This window comes from Buteo buteo, chromosome 25, assembly GCF_964188355.1.
Source record: "Buteo buteo chromosome 25, bButBut1.hap1.1, whole genome shotgun sequence".
NCBI lineage: Eukaryota > Metazoa > Chordata > Aves > Accipitriformes > Accipitridae > Buteo > Buteo buteo.
The window spans coordinates 17,414,632-17,435,668 of NC_134195.1; the positions used below are offsets into that span (position 1 = coordinate 17,414,632).

At 38.6% G+C, this 21,037-nt stretch overlaps 1 protein-coding gene across 2 annotated transcripts in view; it reads left to right on the forward strand.

Moving 5' to 3' along the window:
• Positions 1–21,037, forward strand: part of TBL1X (transducin beta like 1 X-linked) — a 203,545-nt gene that overhangs the window by 36,913 nt on the left and 145,595 nt on the right. The window contains exon 2 of one of the 2 annotated variants that reach the window (XM_075057375.1): positions 20,662–20,734. The exons of the other annotated variant lie outside the window; for it this stretch is intronic. The gene's annotated coding sequence lies outside the window, so the exon portion shown is untranslated. The remainder of the gene's footprint in view (positions 1–20,661; positions 20,735–21,037) is intronic. 2 annotated transcript variants of the gene reach the window in all.

Sequence of the window (21,037 nt, forward strand, 5' to 3'; positions counted from 1 at the left end):
AGGTTTTAACCCATTTTCTGCATTCTCATCAAATACAATATTTGCCTAAGCGTTAAGGTGTCAGCCTGCCCTATTTCCTTTTCATAGAAGCATTCTTCACACCTATAACATTCTTCTGTTTTTCATACCAGAAATATTTGCATCAGTCTTAAACCTTTGCCAAGTCACTGCTGACCCATGTTTTTATAACACTTTATTTGCAGTGTGGTTCTCTTTTTTGATATAAAATGTCAACATGTATACAGGACAGGTTAATTTATTTGGAGAAAGTCATGACATCACTTAAAGGCTAGGCTGTCAGATGAGAATATGGTTTAACATAATCCTTACCTGTTATAATTATGCTGGAAGTAATTTGCAGCTTGTTGTAATGAAAACAGTATGTCAAACTGAATTGAAGATTATCTCTGGTACAGGGAGGAGTTTCACCACACAAAAATCTTAGCAAGTGGTGTGGGGGTTTTTTTTGGTGTTTGGTTTTGTTTTTTTTTCTTCTGCAACTGAATTAAATATTGCAGTAATCAGAAGGCTATTGCTTCAAATAGTAAGTTGAGGTAGTTGGGGAGGAGTGCATTAACTCTTTAGCTGACACATTCGTGTTTCAGTGTATCCGCTGATGTATTGCATGGGTTTTGGCCTTTTAAATACGTGATAAATAGTACTTATGTTTAGTGCTGCTTTACATCACTTGATCATATTGCAGCCAGCTGTGTGCAAAGAAACTCATAAATGGGTCCTTCACCAGAAGGATAGTTGAAGAAACTGTCCAATACCGAGGTACCTGTTTTGGTCTGGCAAATCACACAGATTACATAGTGCTGTCTTAATTAGTCCCTCTGGTGTGCTGAAATGCTGAGCTTGTGATACCTCATTGCTTGTGACAAAATTGTGGTGTTTAGGAGGAGGTAGAAAATGCTGAATGTATAAACTTCATTTGAAATCGCATCAGGTATATCAACATAAACGTAGTTTTTCACTTTTTTTGCATGCATTCATGGTTTTCCCCCTTTGCCAAATAATTGTTAGTGGGCCTTTCTTAAATTTTCTTCCCTTCATCTCCCTTGATCATCAGACTGTATTGAGAGAAACTGGTTTAGATGTTTAATCTTTAATGTCTTTGTCCTTAGGCGTTATAGGGTGTTACTCAATGACAAAGTGAGATAGTAAATATGGTAGCCACTGTATTCTACTCATTGTGATGATTAAGCATACTACCAGAAAGACCTTTTTGAATTTGTGTAATTTGTTGGTAACTTCCTTTCTTTGTTAATTTTTGCACTCTTGTCTCTGAGTCATAGAGGAATAGTTAGCTACAATTCATGTGTGAGAAGGAATGAGTACTGGCTGATGTGTGCGCTACCATCTGTGAAGGCTCAGTGGGAAGAGGGGTGACTGGAGGATGGTTCATTTCAGTGGTCTTCAGACAATGGAAAAACACCTCTTTGGCAACCCCTAGCAGCCGCAACTGTCTGAGACTCTGACCTCGTTGCTCTCTCAAGAAGAAAGAAAGTGCAACAGGCTCACAAATAATTTCATTAACAATTAATTTGTGTGTTACTCCTGATTTGCTTAGCAATTCTGTCACAGAAATATTACCCTTATTTGCTAAGGCAGGAGTACCTTATTTTGAGCTACAAGAAAACTGTACGGTCATCCCTTGCTAGAAACGAAGTTTGTGTTCACAACAAGTACTGCATTTGCTTATTGTATGTTATGTAAGGTCTCCTTTGAACTTGATAGGCATGATATTTCACAGGAATACTGGAATTTTGTTATTTTTCAGAATGCACCGTCAGGCAATGCAAATATTATCGGTTCTCAAAATACCAGTTTATAGGAACATAGTATTTTCTGAAATATGCTATTTTAAAAATTATGATGAAGTGGTGACACAAATCAATAAAGCTAGGGGATTTTCAAAGCGGAGGCAAGTCTGAAACATCTCTCCTTCAGTCTTCCTGTTGTGCACTGGTACTAGCTTCTGCTCAAGCCTTAGTTTTAGTGTCAGTTCTAATTCTTCTGAATTTATCTGACAGATTTATCTCTGTCAACCACAGGATTTGTATGCCATCTCCTATTTTATTTTCTGATGTCTGTACTTAACTGATTTGTTTCCTATCTGCCTAGTCCATCTTTTCATTTTTGGTAAAATGGATTTATCTTGTTTTTATGATTAAATGGAAGGAGTTGCTAAGGAATCAGATCTGGATCCTTTATTACATTTTAGCATTGTTCCTTGGAAACCTGATTATATCTTGCAAATTAGAGTAACATCTCGAAGGTAATAAATCCTGCATAGCTTGTTAAATGTCCCATTTTTTATTTCTAGATTCTTACTGAAGCAGAATGATATTATTCCAAACTTTGCTGAGTGTGAAGTGTTCTGCTGTTGCTCTGTATGTTCACTAGTAACTAAGCATTTGCCATGCTAGGACAGAATTATTTTGTCTCAAAGACTTACATTCAGAGTTTGATTTTTTTTAACTGTCTGTTAAATAATGGCTTTTTATTAATGATATTTAAATATTTATTGCCTCTCAAAACCGTTGTAAAAAAGCAAGGGAAATACTTTTCTAGACAAATTCAAATCCATGTCTATTAAGCCTCTGTTTATCTTCTGTTTTCAACTACATGGCTGATACCTGTTTTTTGTTATTTGATGGGCTATAAAATTTAGTTTTGTGTCTGATGCATTGAAAACATGCAGCATATACATATATTTTGTTACTGCTGGTAATTGGATTACTTCCTTCTAAGGGTTTATGGTATAGATCCATTTGCATTTATGAAATAATTTTAATTGGCGTTTCTGACTGGGAAGTGTTCAGAGTATGTATGTGTGTTTTGTCCTTCTGCCCTGACTTCTGAATACCTTACAGCTTTACTCATGTGAGCAGCCTTCATTAATAAAGAATTCATTTGACAGTCTCCTCTCTGAGATGTTTCTTGACATTTCTCAATATTTTTCTCCGGTGAAACTCTTGTTGCTGACAGTGAGACACTGAAGTGGAGCTGGTGCAGAGAGCTCATTGACCTATTATCAGATGCATTTGGACACAATGCATTTTCAGTCATCTCTAGATGAAAACCTTGAAAAAAAAAAGTGTTGGGTTTTTTGTTTGTGGGTTGTTTGTTTGTTTGTTTGTTTTAAACGCCACCCCCACCCTGACCCCACACCCCCATTTCAGATTTTGGCTTCGTATCATTGGTAATGATGCAGCTGATCAGTTTAGGAAAGTAAATACACGATAAGGTTGCCTCTGATGGGAGAGATTTAATTCAGTGAATGAAAAGGACCATTTCTTCAGCAAATCAAGTGTACTTCAGTGATGCTTACTTGAAAGTTACGCTTTTGAGAGAAGCTAAAAACGCTGGACAGGAATAATCATTCCTGTTGGCAAGGAACAGGAAGGCAAGGTGATGAACTAAAAGAGACGATTAAGAAGTTAGACCCCCAAAAATATGTGTATTTAGGGAGGAAATAGGAGTGAAAATATAAGTAAACAGAGCACGCAAGCATATATAATGGAAAGAAATTCCTGCAATAAGACAATGGATCCAGGAGTATTTCCAAGCCATGAGGTGGTAGCCAGGTTCATATACCTGCTACCTCCTGACCTGTATTAGTTGGGAACTATACCCCTAGAATATGTTTCTTAGTGCAATGTAATGAAAGATTGGTGGCCCAGGGGGTCTCTGCCCTGCCTTTCACATATTCCTGTCCCCACTGCTGGGGAATGGTGGGGGTATGAGAAGGCTGCCATGTCAGTTTTCTTCTAAGTGAGTGTTCGTGGGTTTTAGCAGGGTCATTTTGCAGATAGAAGCATTTTCAGCTGCCTGCTTGCCTTAGAAATCTATCCATTGTCTGCTATTTGAAGTCCATGTTGGGATTGGGTCATATTTTAGTTTCTGCCCTGGAGGGCTAGCAATTTTTGTATCCCTGCCTCACTTTAGTGTATCATGTGTATATATTGTAGGCTCTCGCCGCTCTGAAATTGTGTGCTGTTGGTCCATCAAGAGTTGCTAATTAGAGCAGATCGGTAGAAAAACCTCATGTGTGTGTTTCAATTTCCAAGATTACCTGAACCCTTGGCATATAATTCATTACCAAAACAATTGAGAGCCTGCACTCAAAATGATGGGATAATATTATACTGCCTTTGTTAAGGCTTGTACTAGGAAAAGAGGAGACGAAGGATTCAATGAAGGAGCAAAACTTATCTCCTCCCCTTCTTCACCATGGCTTGTTTTGGTTTATGTTAAGGTCAAGAAAATTACTCTTTTACAGACAGTAGCTGCTTCTTTTAATCTATAGTGCATGGGATGGCTAAATACAGGAATGCACGTGCAATATTTATGTTTCTGTGGGACAAAGATATGCTCTTAACTTGGCCTGATCTGAAAAGAAAAGCTTTTGTGTCAGGATAGCTCTTTTGGTCAGAATCACTATTGCTTTTTTAAAGCCTATAATCATTATGCTGCAGCCCCTAGTATTAATGGTGTTTACAAGTACCTCATATTTCCCTTTCCATTTGGGATTAAACTGGTCCCATATAAGCACATACTGTGTCTTGATAAACAATGGTGCCGAAATGTGTAAAGCAGTGCTCATTTCATGCATACTGTTCAAAATCTCACTCCTTTTTCTGTGAGGTTGCCTTTCTTAGTAAACTGTTAATTCTTAATTGATGACCACTGACTGAATCTGCATTTTCTCTCCAAATACTCTCCCCAGCTGTACTTCTGTTGTTCTGAAGAGCTGATAAGTAATGAATGGCAAATAATGTCTTGCAGGGCTCGACCACCTGCTGTCAGTTAGGTCACTGGAGAAACAGTGGGTCTTTGCTAGAGTGTCCTCTATAAATGGGGGGCACAGTAGGAAAAGCTGAAACCTGAAGTCAGTGGAGTTCTGCAGTAGCTCTGGAGAGGGATTTAGGTGGTATAGACTTGATGCAATACTGATGAAAACGTGTGGAAAGCTGAACATCAGAGACCACAGGGAATTCTCCATTTCTACCTGCTCAGTAAGATCTTAACCACAATACATGCACTCTTTGAGGTGAAGAAGATCCCCTTGTTATTTTGAAACTAACAATAGTTGCAACTATCAATATCACATGGTAATACCATCACTTTAATAAGGGGATTTCTTTCTTCGGTTGTTTTTTGCAGGCGTAGTTAGGGTCTGTGCTTGTGTGTTGCACACAAGTCAACTCACCCGTTCTTTCCTTCAAACTGGACAGGGTCAACATGACTGTTAGACTGCAAATATTTTGATAAGGGCTGTTTTGACAACATGCAAAAATACTTCCTGCAAAGGATAAAATAGCTGAAGATAGAGAAAAGAAAAATCTAATTTCCTTGGGACTTAACAGGATAGAAATTTTAAACCCTTGATTAAAATGTCTATCTTACTCTGCTTCTAAGCATTTTGCTTACTTCCTCTTTTCTCTGTGTCTTTGAGAAGAGGAAACTTATAGATGAGAATCCAAAGCTGAAAAAAATCTATTAAAAATAATGCACTAAAAATATTCAAAGTTTATAAAAAGTCATTTTAATGGAAAATACATCACATCATTGGTAATTGCTTTTACTTCAATAAGTTTCCCATGAAAATTTTGTGTTCTCTCTGTGTTGAAATGTGTGAGTATACTGCAATGAAGTAATTTGGAGTGGAGTCTTTCTGCTCTGCTTTTTTCACATTTGCCTTTCCCAATCTCAACAGAATTTGCCCCAAAACAATACGTTGACTTGTTTTTTTACTATCTTTTGCTACTACATTAGTATTCTAACATTGACTTAGTATCTGAGATTGGGTGGAATTGACTCAGAGCAGCATCTAGCCACTAGTCACTAGTGCAGGTGACATTTTAAGGAAATTGGAAATCTCTCCTTTTTCAAGTTCTTCTGTGTGTTAAGTATCTTAAGTTCACTGAAAACATTGGTAAATAACTTAATACCTGTAAGAGATGCTTTGGTGTTAATTGCATGGAATCGTACCTCTTTCAGATGGTGTGGGTTGTTTTATTGTTATATTGATCTTTAGGATAATTGTGATGTAGACTGCCAATAGCTTGCTTGGTCATCAGGAAGGCATAGAGGTCCTAAAGTAAATAATTACTTTTTGCTTCCTTTTTCTGTTGCTCTAACTAAATAACATAACCTTTTCTGGCCAATATTTTTTTGAATAGATGTTTGACCCATATGTCAGGTAACCGCAAACCAAAAACTTAATCCTGCAAACACCAAAGCATGCATGAAACTTGCTCAGAGAGGCATTTTTACTGACATGGAGATTGCTGAGGTGAATAGTGACTCATCTGCATGTAGTAAGAAATCCATAAGCAGAATTGTTGGCTCTCAGAAGTGTGAAGGTGTCCTACAATTAAGCTTTAAAATATGTTTTATCTTTATATGAAGAATTACAGCAGGAGAAAGCACTCCTGTGTGCCGTATCAGAAACAATGAGAATTCTCCAGAGTGTTTCTTTTCAAAGCCTTTCAGAAGTCTTAGTATGCAGAGTATGCCTCTTCTTGTGTCTAGACTAATTTTCAGAGGTCTTGACTGGGCTGTTTAGTCTGACATGCACCGCAGGAGTCTATTAAATAAAATATACATAGATTAAAATTCCTATGAAATTACCTTTTTTTTAATTATTTTATTTCTTCATCAGTAGGTCCTACATGAATAATATAAAATTGTATTTTAAAAATGTTTCTTCTTCCACCCTGATACTTTCTGCTTTTCATTAGATTAGCCTAGTTTAATACTCTGGCTCTTGTGCACTAACAAAAAACTGCACCATTTGGCTGGAACTATATCAGCAGTTATTTAGGTCCAACCAGTTGATACTAGGAGTTACTCAGTTTCAAAGTAATGCAAATATTTCTACTGATCTTTCAACAAAGCTGTACCTTTGTGTCTCAACATCCAACTCTGGGTGTTAAATATCAGGTACTCTATTCTGTGGAAGCTTCCCTGTACTTTCACTGTATTTCCCTATACTCAGCTGTAATGTGTTCCTAAGAGGCTGGATCTATGTGATGTAGAGGTTCGGCATGGTTTGGTTTCAAACTCTGAATGTGGGCAACCTTGCCAAACATCACCTGTGATATTAATTTAATTGGTAATACTGAGTATTTTTGCTGGGATGTCATGAATGTCCTAAAAAAGATGGGAGACCTAGTTTATAGTCTGCTGCTCAGTGTCTGAGTGCCCAGCTGGTTACTCTGTGTGGAGAACTTCAATGGGTATGTGTGGCATGAGTAGTTTTAGGAAATCTTAATTGCCTGTGCTGTTGCTTTGATGCAAAATGCAAGACAGTAAACTGAAGGAAGTAATTCTGGTCTTGTGTGTTTTGCTTTTGATCTTCTGAACAAATTTAAATTTACTGTAAATTGATCAAAGTTAGGAAACTGAAGCCAAAAGTATCACTGAAGTGATGCCCCTAGCAAACCTGGTAAAATACCAGTTGTAAAATTTTTGAGTGCTCCTCCTGTAGTTTCTTGCTTCCTTTTTATGGCTACTAACTATACTGTATTGTTTCTGGTTTGCAGGTTATTATCCCACCTGACATTTGCATATGCTGAGTCCTTATCCTGTGTTATACTACTTTCTCTCACGTCATACAAATCCATGCATGCCGCATTCACAGAATACATTCATCGCAAGATACTCTTCACCGTCCCTTAGAAAGGAGCGTGCTGTAAATAAACATACATTTAGGAGCGTTAGATTTCCTGAATTTGAAGTGAGTTAGACTCTTCACTGTAGGCACAGGCTCTGTCTTGGGCCTCTGCTTTATTTTTTTCTCACTCTGATAGTTTTGAGATATAAGATTCTAAAGATTAAAAGGTAGAGTCATGGGGTCAGTCAGAAAGGATCAGTGGGACTTAGTAACTAGAAATGGAAGTATTGACCATAATTGAATCTGTTCAAGTGTGTTGTAATTTAAAAAAACTGTTTCTTTCATGCTAACATCAAAAACAAACAGTGCTCAGATACAGACAATCCAGTATTCTTGAGACATTAATTGAAAGATCAAGCACCATAAGGCAGCAATGCAAACTTCCTTAATTTAGTCTCATAACTGTGTATCATCCCTGGCCAGTAAGGGCAATTTACTGTAAATCACTTCAATTCTTGTCCTTCCTGATAACACCGTACCACATTGTCAATTTGAAACACTGCCTGCTCATTTTTGCTTGCAAACTGCAATGTTTCTTTTATGATGTATACACACAAAGATTTCAGTCTGTATTTGTATACATGCGAACTGTGTGCCTTATTTGCAAATGTATGTTGGCATATGTATTTTCCAGCTAGGAACGTGAGTGGATTTTGCTGGTGGGACTTTACAAGAGGTATATGCATTTGTATTAAAATAAAAGTAATTGTTGAAATCTTCTTGAAATCATGCTGATTTTCTTCATGGAGATTCCATATTAGAAATAAAAAATACACTTTATGTTTTACCAGATTTATGGACTCTGAAATTTTAATATTTAAGTATTATTTACGTACATCTCAACTGCAAACATCAGGAGATAGTTGTCCTGGTTTTCAGATTACTTATTTATTGTCAGAATAAGTCAAGCATGCGGTCAGTCAAAAGTGGGTGTATTTTATATTCCATGCGTCATAGACTAAGAACCTAACCAGAATTGTGTCTGATATTTATCTGCAATTTCAGTGAAGCATAACCTTTTCCATTATCAAAAACAAAAGGGCCAAATTGATACATTCACATGCAGCTAATGAGCGCATGTGACACGGAGGACAGAAAACCATCTTCACAGCCTGGGGCAAATTGCGCTACGGCAGATTAATAAAATGCTGGGTGTTACTGCAGCTTGGTATGAGATGGGTCATCATCAGGCTTGGCATAACTGGCTGTATGATGCCTTTTTTCATCCCTCCAGTTGTAAAATAAAAGACATGCGCTTAAGCCACCTTGGAGTTATTTTTTCCCCACTGCTGGGCAGTTAGCTAACTGAAGAATATCTATTCCTCATTGTAACTGACTCAGCTCAGCTGACCAGCGGTAACGTTAGGTCATGTCAGTTCAGTTGTTTCTGGTCCATTCTGCATCCATTCAGTGATGCATGAAAGTGCTCTGAGAACATAAATATCTAGAAGGTATATGTATTTCATCTGCAGAAGTGATTTAGTGAGTCTACAATTTCTATGAGGTAATGCTGGAGGCTTTGTACAGCTACACTCTTTCATTTTAGTGCCGCACTGTTATTAACATTGACTTTTACACCACAAGGTACTAGCAGAAGTCATCCCATCTGCCTTAGATATTTGTGAGCTTTTTCCCTTACCAGTGATACGTTCATCGGTGGAGGGCAGCTCATACTACAGATATAAACGGGAAACGGTTAAGGTATGCATGTGATAATGGGCAAAAAAGAGAAACCAAGTTCAAGTATAACTAGGGTATTTATTTTCTGAGAAGTGGTAGTGTGTTGCTTGACTAGAACACTTGCTTTATTTACAGAAAAAGACTCCCATGTCTTAGCTCAGAGGACAGTGCTGGCTCTGCCAGTTCCTTGGAAGAAAAAGTATTTTTTGGAATGCAACTGCAAAACATGCATGGCGTTTCTGAGGCAATTAAGGGATCCTGAGCTTTAAGGGAAAGTAATTCATGTTCTGTCTAGTTCTGGTAATGTTCATGTTCTGGGCAAGCTTTTCACAACGATAGGTTTTTATTAGTAGCATTAGGAGTATTTGTGAATGTGATATTAACTCTATGATGTGAGTAGCTACAAGAGACTGCCTTGTGTAGGAACTGCCACGCTGTTCGCTTGGTACCAGTCAGGTCCTTTGTCCAACATTAGTCTTTCAATTTATGCTCCTGCATTTTTAGATTTTTTTGTCTTTACTGTGAGCTGTCACTTTCAGTATGATCTGAATTTTAGAACAAGAAGAGCATTCAAATTATAAATTCAGAATCCTGAAAACATTTTTCGGGAGAATATATCTGTGTAAACACTAACTTTGGTAGAAGTAGTTGTAATTGAGCAGCTTTTGCTCTGGCAACTAAGACCAAGTATGTGTGGGAGGAGGTGGCCTAACACCTAGAAGCTTGTCTAGATGGGATCACCACAAAAAGGCACTTTCAGTGCCAGCTGAGGACATGAAGATGAGAGCAAGCAGTGGGGAGGCCACCCCCACATCAAGGTGGGTAGAGGTTTGGCCTTTCTGGACATCTTCTGTGTGGCTCCTCAGCAGGCTAATGCAATTGCACGGTAGGGGAAAGAAGAGGTCATCTATAACCTTCCATTTAGAAAAGGCTTTTGAGTGCAGGCACAGGCATTTGGCGTGGAGTAATAGGAGTAGCTTTGTTACTGTGCACTGTGTAGTTCATCTGTTTGCTGCTAGTGTTTGGAGGTGTATATTTAGGATTAAGAATCAGAAAGTCTCAGTTGCTAATTGAGCTCTGCGAGCCCCCAGTGTCTGGTCTCAGAGAGGTCATGTTAGTCTTTATCTCGATATGCAAATATTTAAAATGAGAAGAACATCTGTTAACATCATAGGATGTTGTGTAGATGATTTAGTGGTTGTAGTGGTCTGAATTAGGTGAAGTGCTGTGATAATGCCACTAAGATGGCTCTAAGCCACCAGTATGATGCAGCTGTGAAAAAGGCTAATGTGCTTCTACGATGCATTAGCCATGATACTTTTGTAGACAGAGGGAAAAATGCTAACAGAATTTCACAAAGCCTTCCTGAGACCTCATTTGGAATATTGTGTCCAACACTCTTCACTTGCAGTGAACAGAAAGATGGGCTTAAATTGGAACAGGTGCAAAGACAGACTACTAGGCTGATCAGAGTTACATGGTATTTATCGTTCAAAGAGCAAATTAGAAAGCTTTTGTCATTTAGCTTAGTCAAATGAAGGTCGAGAAGGGATAAAGTTATTTTTCGTAAATAAATGTATGGGTAAACATCAGCAACGAAGAACTGTTTCAGCTGAAGTATAACCAATTTTTCTGGTATTGATACTATAAATTGCTCCAGAATGAATTTAGACAAGAAATTATAAGAACTTTCCTCAAATTTCTTCTGAACAGGACAGTGGGGCAAAGAACCTGAACAGTTTTAAGCCCCAGTTTATTAAGCTGCACAGGAGATTTTATTCTGGAATGACTATAGAAAGTTAAGTTATGAGGCGAGTCTTTGGATTTGAAGTATTTAGGTCTCCAAGGGGTCTGAAGGGAGATTGAAACTGTTTGTTTTCATTATATTTATTTGGCACTAACAACGTGCTTCAGCATTTCCACTGGTTGCTTGTGGATAAGAAGTATGTTTTTTCTGCTCTTCTCCCAAACCCTTTAATAACAACTTATTTTACTTGTTCTACCCGCCATCTTCTCACATTCACCATGGAACTGATCACAAAATCTGGGATCAGGAATGAATGGCTGCCCCTCAGGAAACAGAGGATAAAATAGGTATTTTTATCCCTTTTTGTTGTGTGGTGTATGGTTCACTTCCTGTGATCGTTGAGGAGAAGTTGTTACTTGGCAATTGTCAAAAAAATACACAGCTATTGCAAAGACATAGGATGTAGGCAGTGCCCTCAGGGTCCATCTCTCCCTCTGTGGTATTCTATAATTATAGCCGTTCCTATAGCTATGTTGCCTTTTGTAGGGTATAGAGAAGCATACTGTGGTGTTTAGGGCACGTGGAACAGATATACTATGGAAACTTCAGAACTGAACATTCATTGCATGGTTGCCTGCAGTTGCACATCCACCCCAAGAGGACCATCCCATGTCTCTGAACTATGCTGAGGCACACATTGAAATGCCACGTTGGTGATCCAGATGAAGTGTTGCATTCTTTCTGCAGCTCAAACTTTGCTGTTTGGTGCATGGAGTTTTTCTGTCATGTTGTCTGAAGAATATATGTATTTGCTGCCTCCTGTACCCCAGAAGGGTTGTTCTCAATAAGTGATGTCTTGCAGTTTGCTTATCCCTCTGCCTTTGCATTTGCAGCGTATCTGTGAGAAAGTGGACTTGCAGGGGAATCAGCATATCATCGAAGACCTCAGATTGAAAGGGGAAATAACAGAAGGAAAATGAGATGTGAAATTCTTTCACAGGCTCTACCTTTGGTATTAAGTAACCAGAATGTGGGCAGGAAGTAGAGGATGTTAAAGAGCAGAGCTTCCATTAGGTTGTCTTGTTTTTCAGAAAGCCATGCAGCCTGAGAGACGTGTAGTGTTTATAACACATTCATGGCATAGCTGCTTCCTGGTAAGTGTGCAACAGGAAGAAGTGTTGTTCTTAAATTAGTAAGTGAAAAAGCAGCTGGTGAACGATGGGCTACAGCTTTCTAGATTTTATTTGGACAGGATTTAAAGAGAAAGTTTCTTTTCAGCATTTCACTGGAGGGTCAGATTAAAAAGTAAAATCTAACTTAGTGGGTTTTTTACGCTTAGGCCTTATTGTGCCACCATACAGCTGACTGTGAAAAGGGCTCTGTGCTTTAGGTGACTATTGTAATAAAAAATTGATTCTTATAGGGAACCACTATAATGAAAACCTGAATATTTATAAAATACATTGTTAGGCAGTGGAGAACTCTTAAGAAAGTGAACTAGTTAAGTAAGATATTATTCCTGCTTCTACCAATAACTTGCCATGTGGTTTTACACATATTATTTGAAAAGGAGACAAATAATTTTGAATAGCTCATTAATTTTATCATTGGGGCTAGTTGAATTTCACTTCTGGTTTTTCCCATAAAAAGACTGTAACTCCCATTTAGGATGAATTCTGTTGCAAAAATTAGTTCAGAAGAGTGTACTTTCCTGGGTAAATTTAAAAGCCAATCTGTTGAAAATTTTAGCCATAATATTTATAGTATAGTAGACAGTTAAAAAAATGGATGTGGTTTATCATTTACTTTGAGATCAAACACAAAAAACATGCTACGGAATACATTTTAATGGGAGGGGCTTATACCATGGTAAATTTCTTTCCTCTTCAACACCTTACAGATCGTCATCTTGGTGGAAAAAAATGTACTGAGACCTTGTCTTTCATGGACAGCTGTGTGTCAGCAACTGCGCCGTTTATATTTAAACCATTGGATTATCTCTAATACTTTCAGATGGTCTGAAGCGAACTTCTAGCAATGCCCTTCATGATGAGTTCCTATAATTAATGGTTCCTGAAACTACCAGCCCTCCAGCACTTCCTCTCTCCTGCAGCTTTCTGAAGTGTGAAGCTCAAGGATCAAAGAAATGTTAACTATATTGGCTTTAGGCTGTACAAAGTATAAACCCGGATCACTTGTTTGCTGAAAAGTTCTGGGACTTGTCTGTGTGCGCAAGTTAACTAGCATCAGCCAGACTGTAATTGCTGTAGCAATCATGCTAAAATTGTCTTATTCTAGCAAGAAAGATGTTTGAAGATGAGCAGGGCTTCTTTTGGATGAAGGTTGTTAAGCCAAAAACCTATTTATTCAAACAAAACCAAACCAGACCCCTTCATGGAAGATTTAAACTAGTGCAGTGTATGATTCTGTCACCATTATACTGGTAAATTTTTCATGCTGGGAAACCATTAGATGGTAAGAATCATTATTTTCCTTCAGTCTTGGCAGGCTTTGGGGAGGCACAGGCACTTGTTAATGTGATGAGGCATGGATGGGGTGATTCTTGGATTCATATGGGTAATTTGGGGGGGGAAATGGTGGACCGTTTGTAAATGATTCTCTTGACCTTTCTGGCAAGGAGAAGTATGTGTGGCTGAACAAAGTGGTTTTTTCATATTACTGATGATGGAAACTAGAATGTAAATGCTGCAGTACATGGGATGCCAGGAGCTTGTGAGCAGGAAGAGAAAATAAACAGAGGAAAAGGGTTTCCTAAAGTGAGTGGAGGCAAATACTGAAATTCGTTTTATGGTATTTTGGTAGGTTTACCAGTGTGTTTTGTGTTTTTTTGTTTTTAATTCAGCATCAATCTACTACTAATAGTTACAGCTATTTACGTTACTTTTATCCTAACTAGCAAACAAGCGTGAACATGCTGATGAATAAGGGAGACTCAGAGTGCCAGCTTTTGAGAAATGTCTAGGATCACCAGTGATAATTGGCTTCTGTGTGAGTTACAGCCATTGGATTATTTAGGTTTTGAAGCCTAGTTCTAAGGGCATGATTCATATTGATAGTCCTGCTTCCTCCATGGGATGTGACAGTGGTGGATTTGCAGGATCAGCCCATACTGGTGGTGGGAGTCAGGATAACTGAATCTCCTTTTACCTTCAGCACCAGCAGGCAGTATATGAAACTGAAGAACAAGAGATAATACAACATTGAATACATTCATGTGACTGAGAACTCTTCAGAAGAAATAAGAATAAATACCATCTTACATTATCTTGACATGCACCTTTCAATGCTGAGCACTTATCAGCAAGATCCAAGTATTTTGAACATTTTTATTTTGCTGTTGCATTTGGGGTTAAACAAAATTAGGTACCACTTTCAGCATTAAAGTGTACTTAACGCAGTGTGGCTCAACAGAGGAATAAGTGATTTATTTGTAAATACTGTGTTCGTTGATGATATTACATTTATACTTAATTTTTATATATCAGACACAGAAAAAGGTTGTTGAAAGGCTGCCTTGTTGTAGTGTACATAAATATTATCCATAATTTGTTATTTAAATATAAAACGTAACTTCAGTCTACTGTCTATATTTCAGATAAATCAGAGTTATTTTTTCCTTTTAGTTTCAATATTGGAAGAATCAAGATGTAATAGAAATTCCTCTTTAGCAGACACCTTCTAGCACTGAATCATTCATCTTTACTTATTAAGTAAAGTACGCTATTATTAAACGGCCACTCAGTAATACAGTAGCAGCGTAGGAGGGGTATGTGCTTTCTTCACTGAATCTACATCATTTCAGCAGAGGTTGAGATTTTTAAATCAAAAAGATTCAGTTGCAGAGATGTTATTACAGGCTCTGAGGATCCTAGAGCTTAAACGCCCAAGCTGTATGTGAGTATTTTACCCTGAGGGGAGGCTGCCTCTGCTCACTCACATGCACTTGCAAACACACACACACACACACACTGGTCAGCCTCCTGAGTATTTCAGTGTGTGGCACACTGGAGGATTCAGGAACAGACCCCATTAGTTGTTTGGGAGGAGTAGAATTTTGGACGGCAGCAGAGCACAAAGGTAGACAAGAGAGAACTGAGATTGCCGTTGTCACCCTGAAGGGACGGGGTTGCATTTGATGGAAGGGAAGCCTGGATCTGCTGCTCTGTTAGAGAAAAGGAGCAATGTGACTGACTACTGTTTTATTATCATGAGAAGTGGAAGTGTAGTGGCTCAGAAGAAAAAATTAAGAAAAGCTATGTGACTTTTTGCACTATTTAGAAATAGTGCAAATTTAGAAATAGAGCAAATGGGAAAGAAATGCAAGGCTTAAGCATGGGGAAGTTGATCGGCACATGAAGCAAAATGGCATGTAAAGTGTGCCATGAAAATGTGACACTGTGTATTTGAATGAGGTGAGGCTGGAAGAAGAGGGAATAACACTGAGAATAAGCTCAGGATAACAATTAATGACAGGTCTGGTTTTAAATCCAGTGTGACCCTTCTAGATTTTTATTTTTCCAGAACTATTGTCTTCTGAGCAATCAATTTACAGGTTACATCAAACAAGATTGTAAATCTCAGGAAGCTAATTGCAAAGATAAGTGAAAGATTAATCTGAATTTTTCACTTACACCAATTTAGTATTTTGCTTTACATTCATCTCTCATACACCAGTCCTGAACTGTATTAAAGCTGAGGGAAAGGTCCTGCAGCATTTGCGGCGCATATGGGTTGTGCCACCAAAGTACTGATTATACTGTGCAGAAAGGTGACTGCATTCTTCATCATTTGAAACTTGGGTTGTATTTTGGTGAGGAAATTACAGGGAAGAGGAGGAAAAAAAACACAGGGAGATGAATGGAAGAGGAGGAGTTGTGTGAGACAGGAGAATGTATAAAATACAGGAAGAGAAAAAGTAAGGTAGAAGGGCAGATTAGTGTGAGAGCTGACAGGTTTAGGATACTGATATGTAAATCCATGTTAGGAACAATCCTACAGCTAGCTGTTAGTTTTCTTTGGTACCAAGAAGCTGAGATCACCTAACCTATACTAATCTATGTTAAGGTTTGTGTTACCTCTTCGTTTTAAAAGATGCTCGTTACAAATAAGAGTGAAGTCAAGAGGTAATCCAAAGAACTACTTTTGTATATTCAAAGGTAGGAACAATGTTCTTAATGAAATTCTCATCATATTTGAATTTATTATATACTTCTGATTTCTGTTTGTGTTGCTTTAGTTCACATTTTGTTGATGCAAACCCTATTGTTACCAACCCAAATATTGAAATTATTCTGAAAATAGGACTTATGCAGTAAATCAGATGTCTTTTAATTTGCTTTATTATTTCACATCTTGGGGAAGCCCGCCTGTCCTAACTAGTTTGCTGATGATACCAAACTGAGTGTTGAAGTGGACACTGCAGAAGGGAGAGCCACCCTGCAGGAAGACCTGGGTAGGTTGGAAGAGTGGGCCAACAGGAACCTTACGAAGTTCAACAAGGACAAGTGTAAGGTCTTGCACCTGGGAAAACATAATCCAGGAGTGCAGCACAGGTTGGGATCTACCTGGCTGAGGAGCAGCTCTGTGGAAAGGGACCTGGGGGTCCTGGTGGACAACCAGCTCAATACGAGTGACCAGTGAGCTGCTGCGGCGAAGCAAGCCGACAGGATGCTGGGTTGCATCAACAAGGGCATCCCCAGCAGAGAGAAAGAAGGCATCATCCCACTCTACTCAGCGCTTGTCTGGCCACACCTGGAATACTGTGTTCAGTTTTGGTCCCCGCTATGGAAAAAAGCTGTGGACAGGCTGGAGAGGGTCCAGAGAAGGGCCACAAAGATGATCAGAGGACTGGGAAGCCTGCCATATGAGGAAAGGCTGAGAGAACTGGGTTTGTTCAGCCTTGAGAAAAGAAGCCTTAGGGGAGACCTTATGATCATGTTCCAGTATTTAAAGGGTGGCTGCAAAGAAGATGGAGACTCCCTTTTTACAAGAAGCCAGGTGGAAAAGATGAGGACTAATGGGTACAAGTTATTCCTGGGGAGATGCCGATTGGACACGAGGAAATTTTTTCGCAATGCAAACAATCAGCCATTGGAATAATCTCCCCAGGGAAGTGGTGGATTCCCCAATGCTGGACACTTTTAAGATTCAGCTGGACAGGGTGCTGGGCCATCTTGTCTAGACCGTGCTTTTGCCAAGAAAGGATGGATCAGATGGTCCTTGGTGTCCCTTCCAACCTGGTATTCTGTGATTTTGTGGTTGTATAAAATCATCTTAAATTCAGCCTTAACCTCCTTAAGCCCCTCCCCCACAAAAAGTGGGGATGTTTGAGACAAGACAGGAAGATGTCTTTGGTTGGTTTATACTTTCTGAAGAAAATAGGTGAAGGTATGCTATCATCTACTTTTTTCCAGTGGAATAAAGATAAGAACATTTATCCTTGGTAAACAGTGCCAGGAAAACCCTGTTCTTAATTAAAAAACATTCCTCCCTCCTCCCCCCCTCCCAATACTTAATGTATTTCACTGAAGCAAGGGCTGTTTTGTCTTCAGAAAGAATGGCGTAAAGAAGTACTAGTAACTGTGTTAACTGAAACAGAGACTGAGTTTAGATTGAGATTTAGGCTCTTATCTAACTTTATTTGGGTTCTCTGTAAAATGACTTTTAAAAAGAAATTTAAAGGAGTAGATGGTGTTAATCTAACATTAAGACTGAAGTACCTATAGTCCACAAAGTCTTCATACAGCTGCCTTGACATATATATACCTAAATATATAGGTATCTGTGTTTTTCAGTAGTGAGGGATTTAAGTGCCTAAAATTCTACTTCTGCACAGACAGCGCTGCTGGTTTGGCTTGTCTTCTGCTCAAGTTTTTCTGGGATCCTGAAATTAAGTATTACTGCTCATTAGCCCTTGTACAAACCTCTTGTAACACCTACCATTGGAAGTGAGTTCAGCACAAAGCATAGTAGCCATGGCTATGGCACACTAATCACAAAGACTGTGTAGGAACCAGGAAAAGAAATACGGAAAAGATAGGGAGGCAAGCGCAGGAGGCTGAGTGGGAGAGTAAAGCAGTGGGAAAAAACATTGGAAGGTGAAAAGCGGTGCGGAAGAGCTAACAGGTCTGTGAAGGGGACAAAAAGCTGAGAGACAATGCTGAGATTAAAAAGAAAGCTAGTATATGAGAGCTGGAAGCTCATGAGAAACAGGATTCTGGTTGCGGGGAGGGGAGGGAGCAATATATCATATAATGAAGCTGATGAGAACGAAGCAGTTCCTGTAAAAAGGCAGGGAGGCAGGACTGAGATCAGAAGCAGGAGACTGACCCCGATGACAGAGTGTGATGGGAGTGGTGGCACATGTCCCCAGGATTGGCAAAGGTACAGCTTGGATGAGAAGGAGAGGTGGCCAGGTTTTGAGGGAGACTCTGGGTGTCTGTATTGAACAAGATGGAGCTTCTCCTTTTCAATGGTTACTGTCTTCAAAAGAGCTGGAAATTAAACCAAGCTCAGGAAGCTGTCTTCAGTAACGGTAGAGTTACAAAGAACAAGCACTGCAAAGCTGGGAAGGTGAAGAATTAAGGTTGTCTAGAATATGTTAACTGAGCTTCCTTGGACATACTCATTATGATACAGTTTTAAATTATATGATCTCAGAATTGTATGGTCTTTTCAACTGGACCAGAAGTGTACGAAGACTGCAGCAAAGGAGACAGCTCTTTGAAAACTTGCTGTCGTTTGTGGTAGAAACTTTAAGACAGGTAGTGAATGGGGCAGTGCACTACAAGAAAGAAAAGATGCATTGCCTAGTTAAGGCAGGTGAATACAACCTCCCCAGAAAATCAGTTTAAAGTATTATATAAGACTAGGTACTCTGATAAACAAGGTTTAGGAATCTCTGATTGAACACTAAAGTTTGTAATGCTCTAATTCAAAAGTTTCATTCTTTAAGTTCACAGACTATGGGGATCGTATGCCGTACCTCGCAGGGGACTGTAATGCAATCTGTTGTTATCCTGACAGCACCAAAGAGGAGCTCAGTGTGAGAACTAGTGTTTCTGTCCTCATAGTGCTGTTCTGAAAAGGCACAGAATAACCTGGAGTAGGTAAAGTGTAGAGCTGTGCTGTGACCATATGTAATTCAGTTAATGTGTAGATTTTGAGTAGTCTGTCCTTCTAGCTACTGTATTCACTGAATGAGGTCAGGGTCCTGTGGAAAAAAATTGCACGTCATCACCTAATAAAAAGCCAGTCAGACTAGATATGAACAAGGGGGCCCAATTAACTCCGAATCCTTAAAAAATAAAAATTGGGATTTCTGAAGTGCTTACCTTAAAAATTTGTTAGTTTCCACCTCATCGGACACCTTTCTTATTTTAAGATTTTAGGGTTGTTGAGGATGTTGATGTTTATATATAGTTTGTTGACTTTTGTATTTTTAAATGGCATGCTGTCCATATATTTATCCTGGGAAAATCTGGATGCACAATGTGCAAAGAAAACTTAAAAACTAGGAAGCATAGTTACCGTCAGTTTTTTAATTTGCGTTGACTTCTGATAAAATTCTCTTTGAAAAACTGTACCTCGCTTACTTTACCAATTATATATTTACTTGCAGATGGAGAAGATGAAAAATAATTTTATTTTGATCTGACATAATTGAAATTATATTTTAGGGGAACTAATTCTATCCTACCTGGTTATATCATGACCATGGTCAAAAGTAAGGCTGCGATTACTATTTAAAGAGACTACTTTCAGTGGCTGTGTCATATCATACGCATTGCTTTTCTACACTGTTATTGTTAGATGGGCTGCTCTAAATTAGATGGCCTATTTCTGGAAAATTTGAATATGTGCAGGTGGACTTTTGTGTCAGCAAAGCCACACTTATTTAATTGGAGCTCCATATGTCTGCAAAAATTGATTCCATATGGTTGAACAGCACATTTCGAAAATGTTTCTTTAATTCATACTAGTGCCAGGAGAAAGTAGAATAACTTTATTTTTTGAGCTCCTCCTTAACTAAGTGACAGTGCACCTGTACACAAACCTTCTTTCAATTTTGAAAGTGGTAACTGAATACGTAGGATTTTCTTGTCACGCGTTTACAGTTTCAAGGTAGCTTAAATCTGTGGCTAACAAAGCCTTGACTGTGTTGCTGTCTGTTTGTACTCCTAAAAACAAGTGATGAAATATACCTAAATCATGCAATCCTGCCTTCTACTAGGTTGAATTTACATGAGGCTTCTCACAGAAAACTCTTTCATTTAAAGTTGTGCTGAGTCTAAAAAAATATATACGTAGAACTGGTCAAATAAAACCTAGTCTTCTCGCAAGGGAAAAAAACTTTGAGTTTGCTTCTGGTTAAGCAAATTGATGGGAAATAATCCTGTTAGAAAAACCGGAGATCGGAATTTTCAAATTGCTGACAATTTGCAGCCGTAAGAGTTGATATAATCAAGAGATGAACTTATGAGGCGTTATGTAAATAGATTTTTTCTTTGTTTTTTATTGTGCACAGGTACCTAAGGATAAAACTGGCCTGAAGGGAAAATCTGGGGGAAACTGGGGAGCTTGACTGTTCTTGCACCTGAGTAAGTGAATGCTTAGCTGGAAATCAGCTTTACGAAATGTTAAAACTGTTAAATGTTTTTCAGCATCTCCATGCCTAATTGCAATCTGCAACTTGAGACAATACCTTGGCTTTTGAATTGAAAAGGACTAGAAGTATGAGGGCTAGCTAAAGGGAATGTTGTATAGAGCCTTCAGTGCTTTGCAGTAGGTTTGCTTTTTATTGCTACCCTTAAAGCCTCCATAAAATTAAACATAGATTACATGCAGGGTTTCTTGGTATTTTGGTGTTTTGCCTTTTCAGTTATTTTCTTGAGACTAAGTTC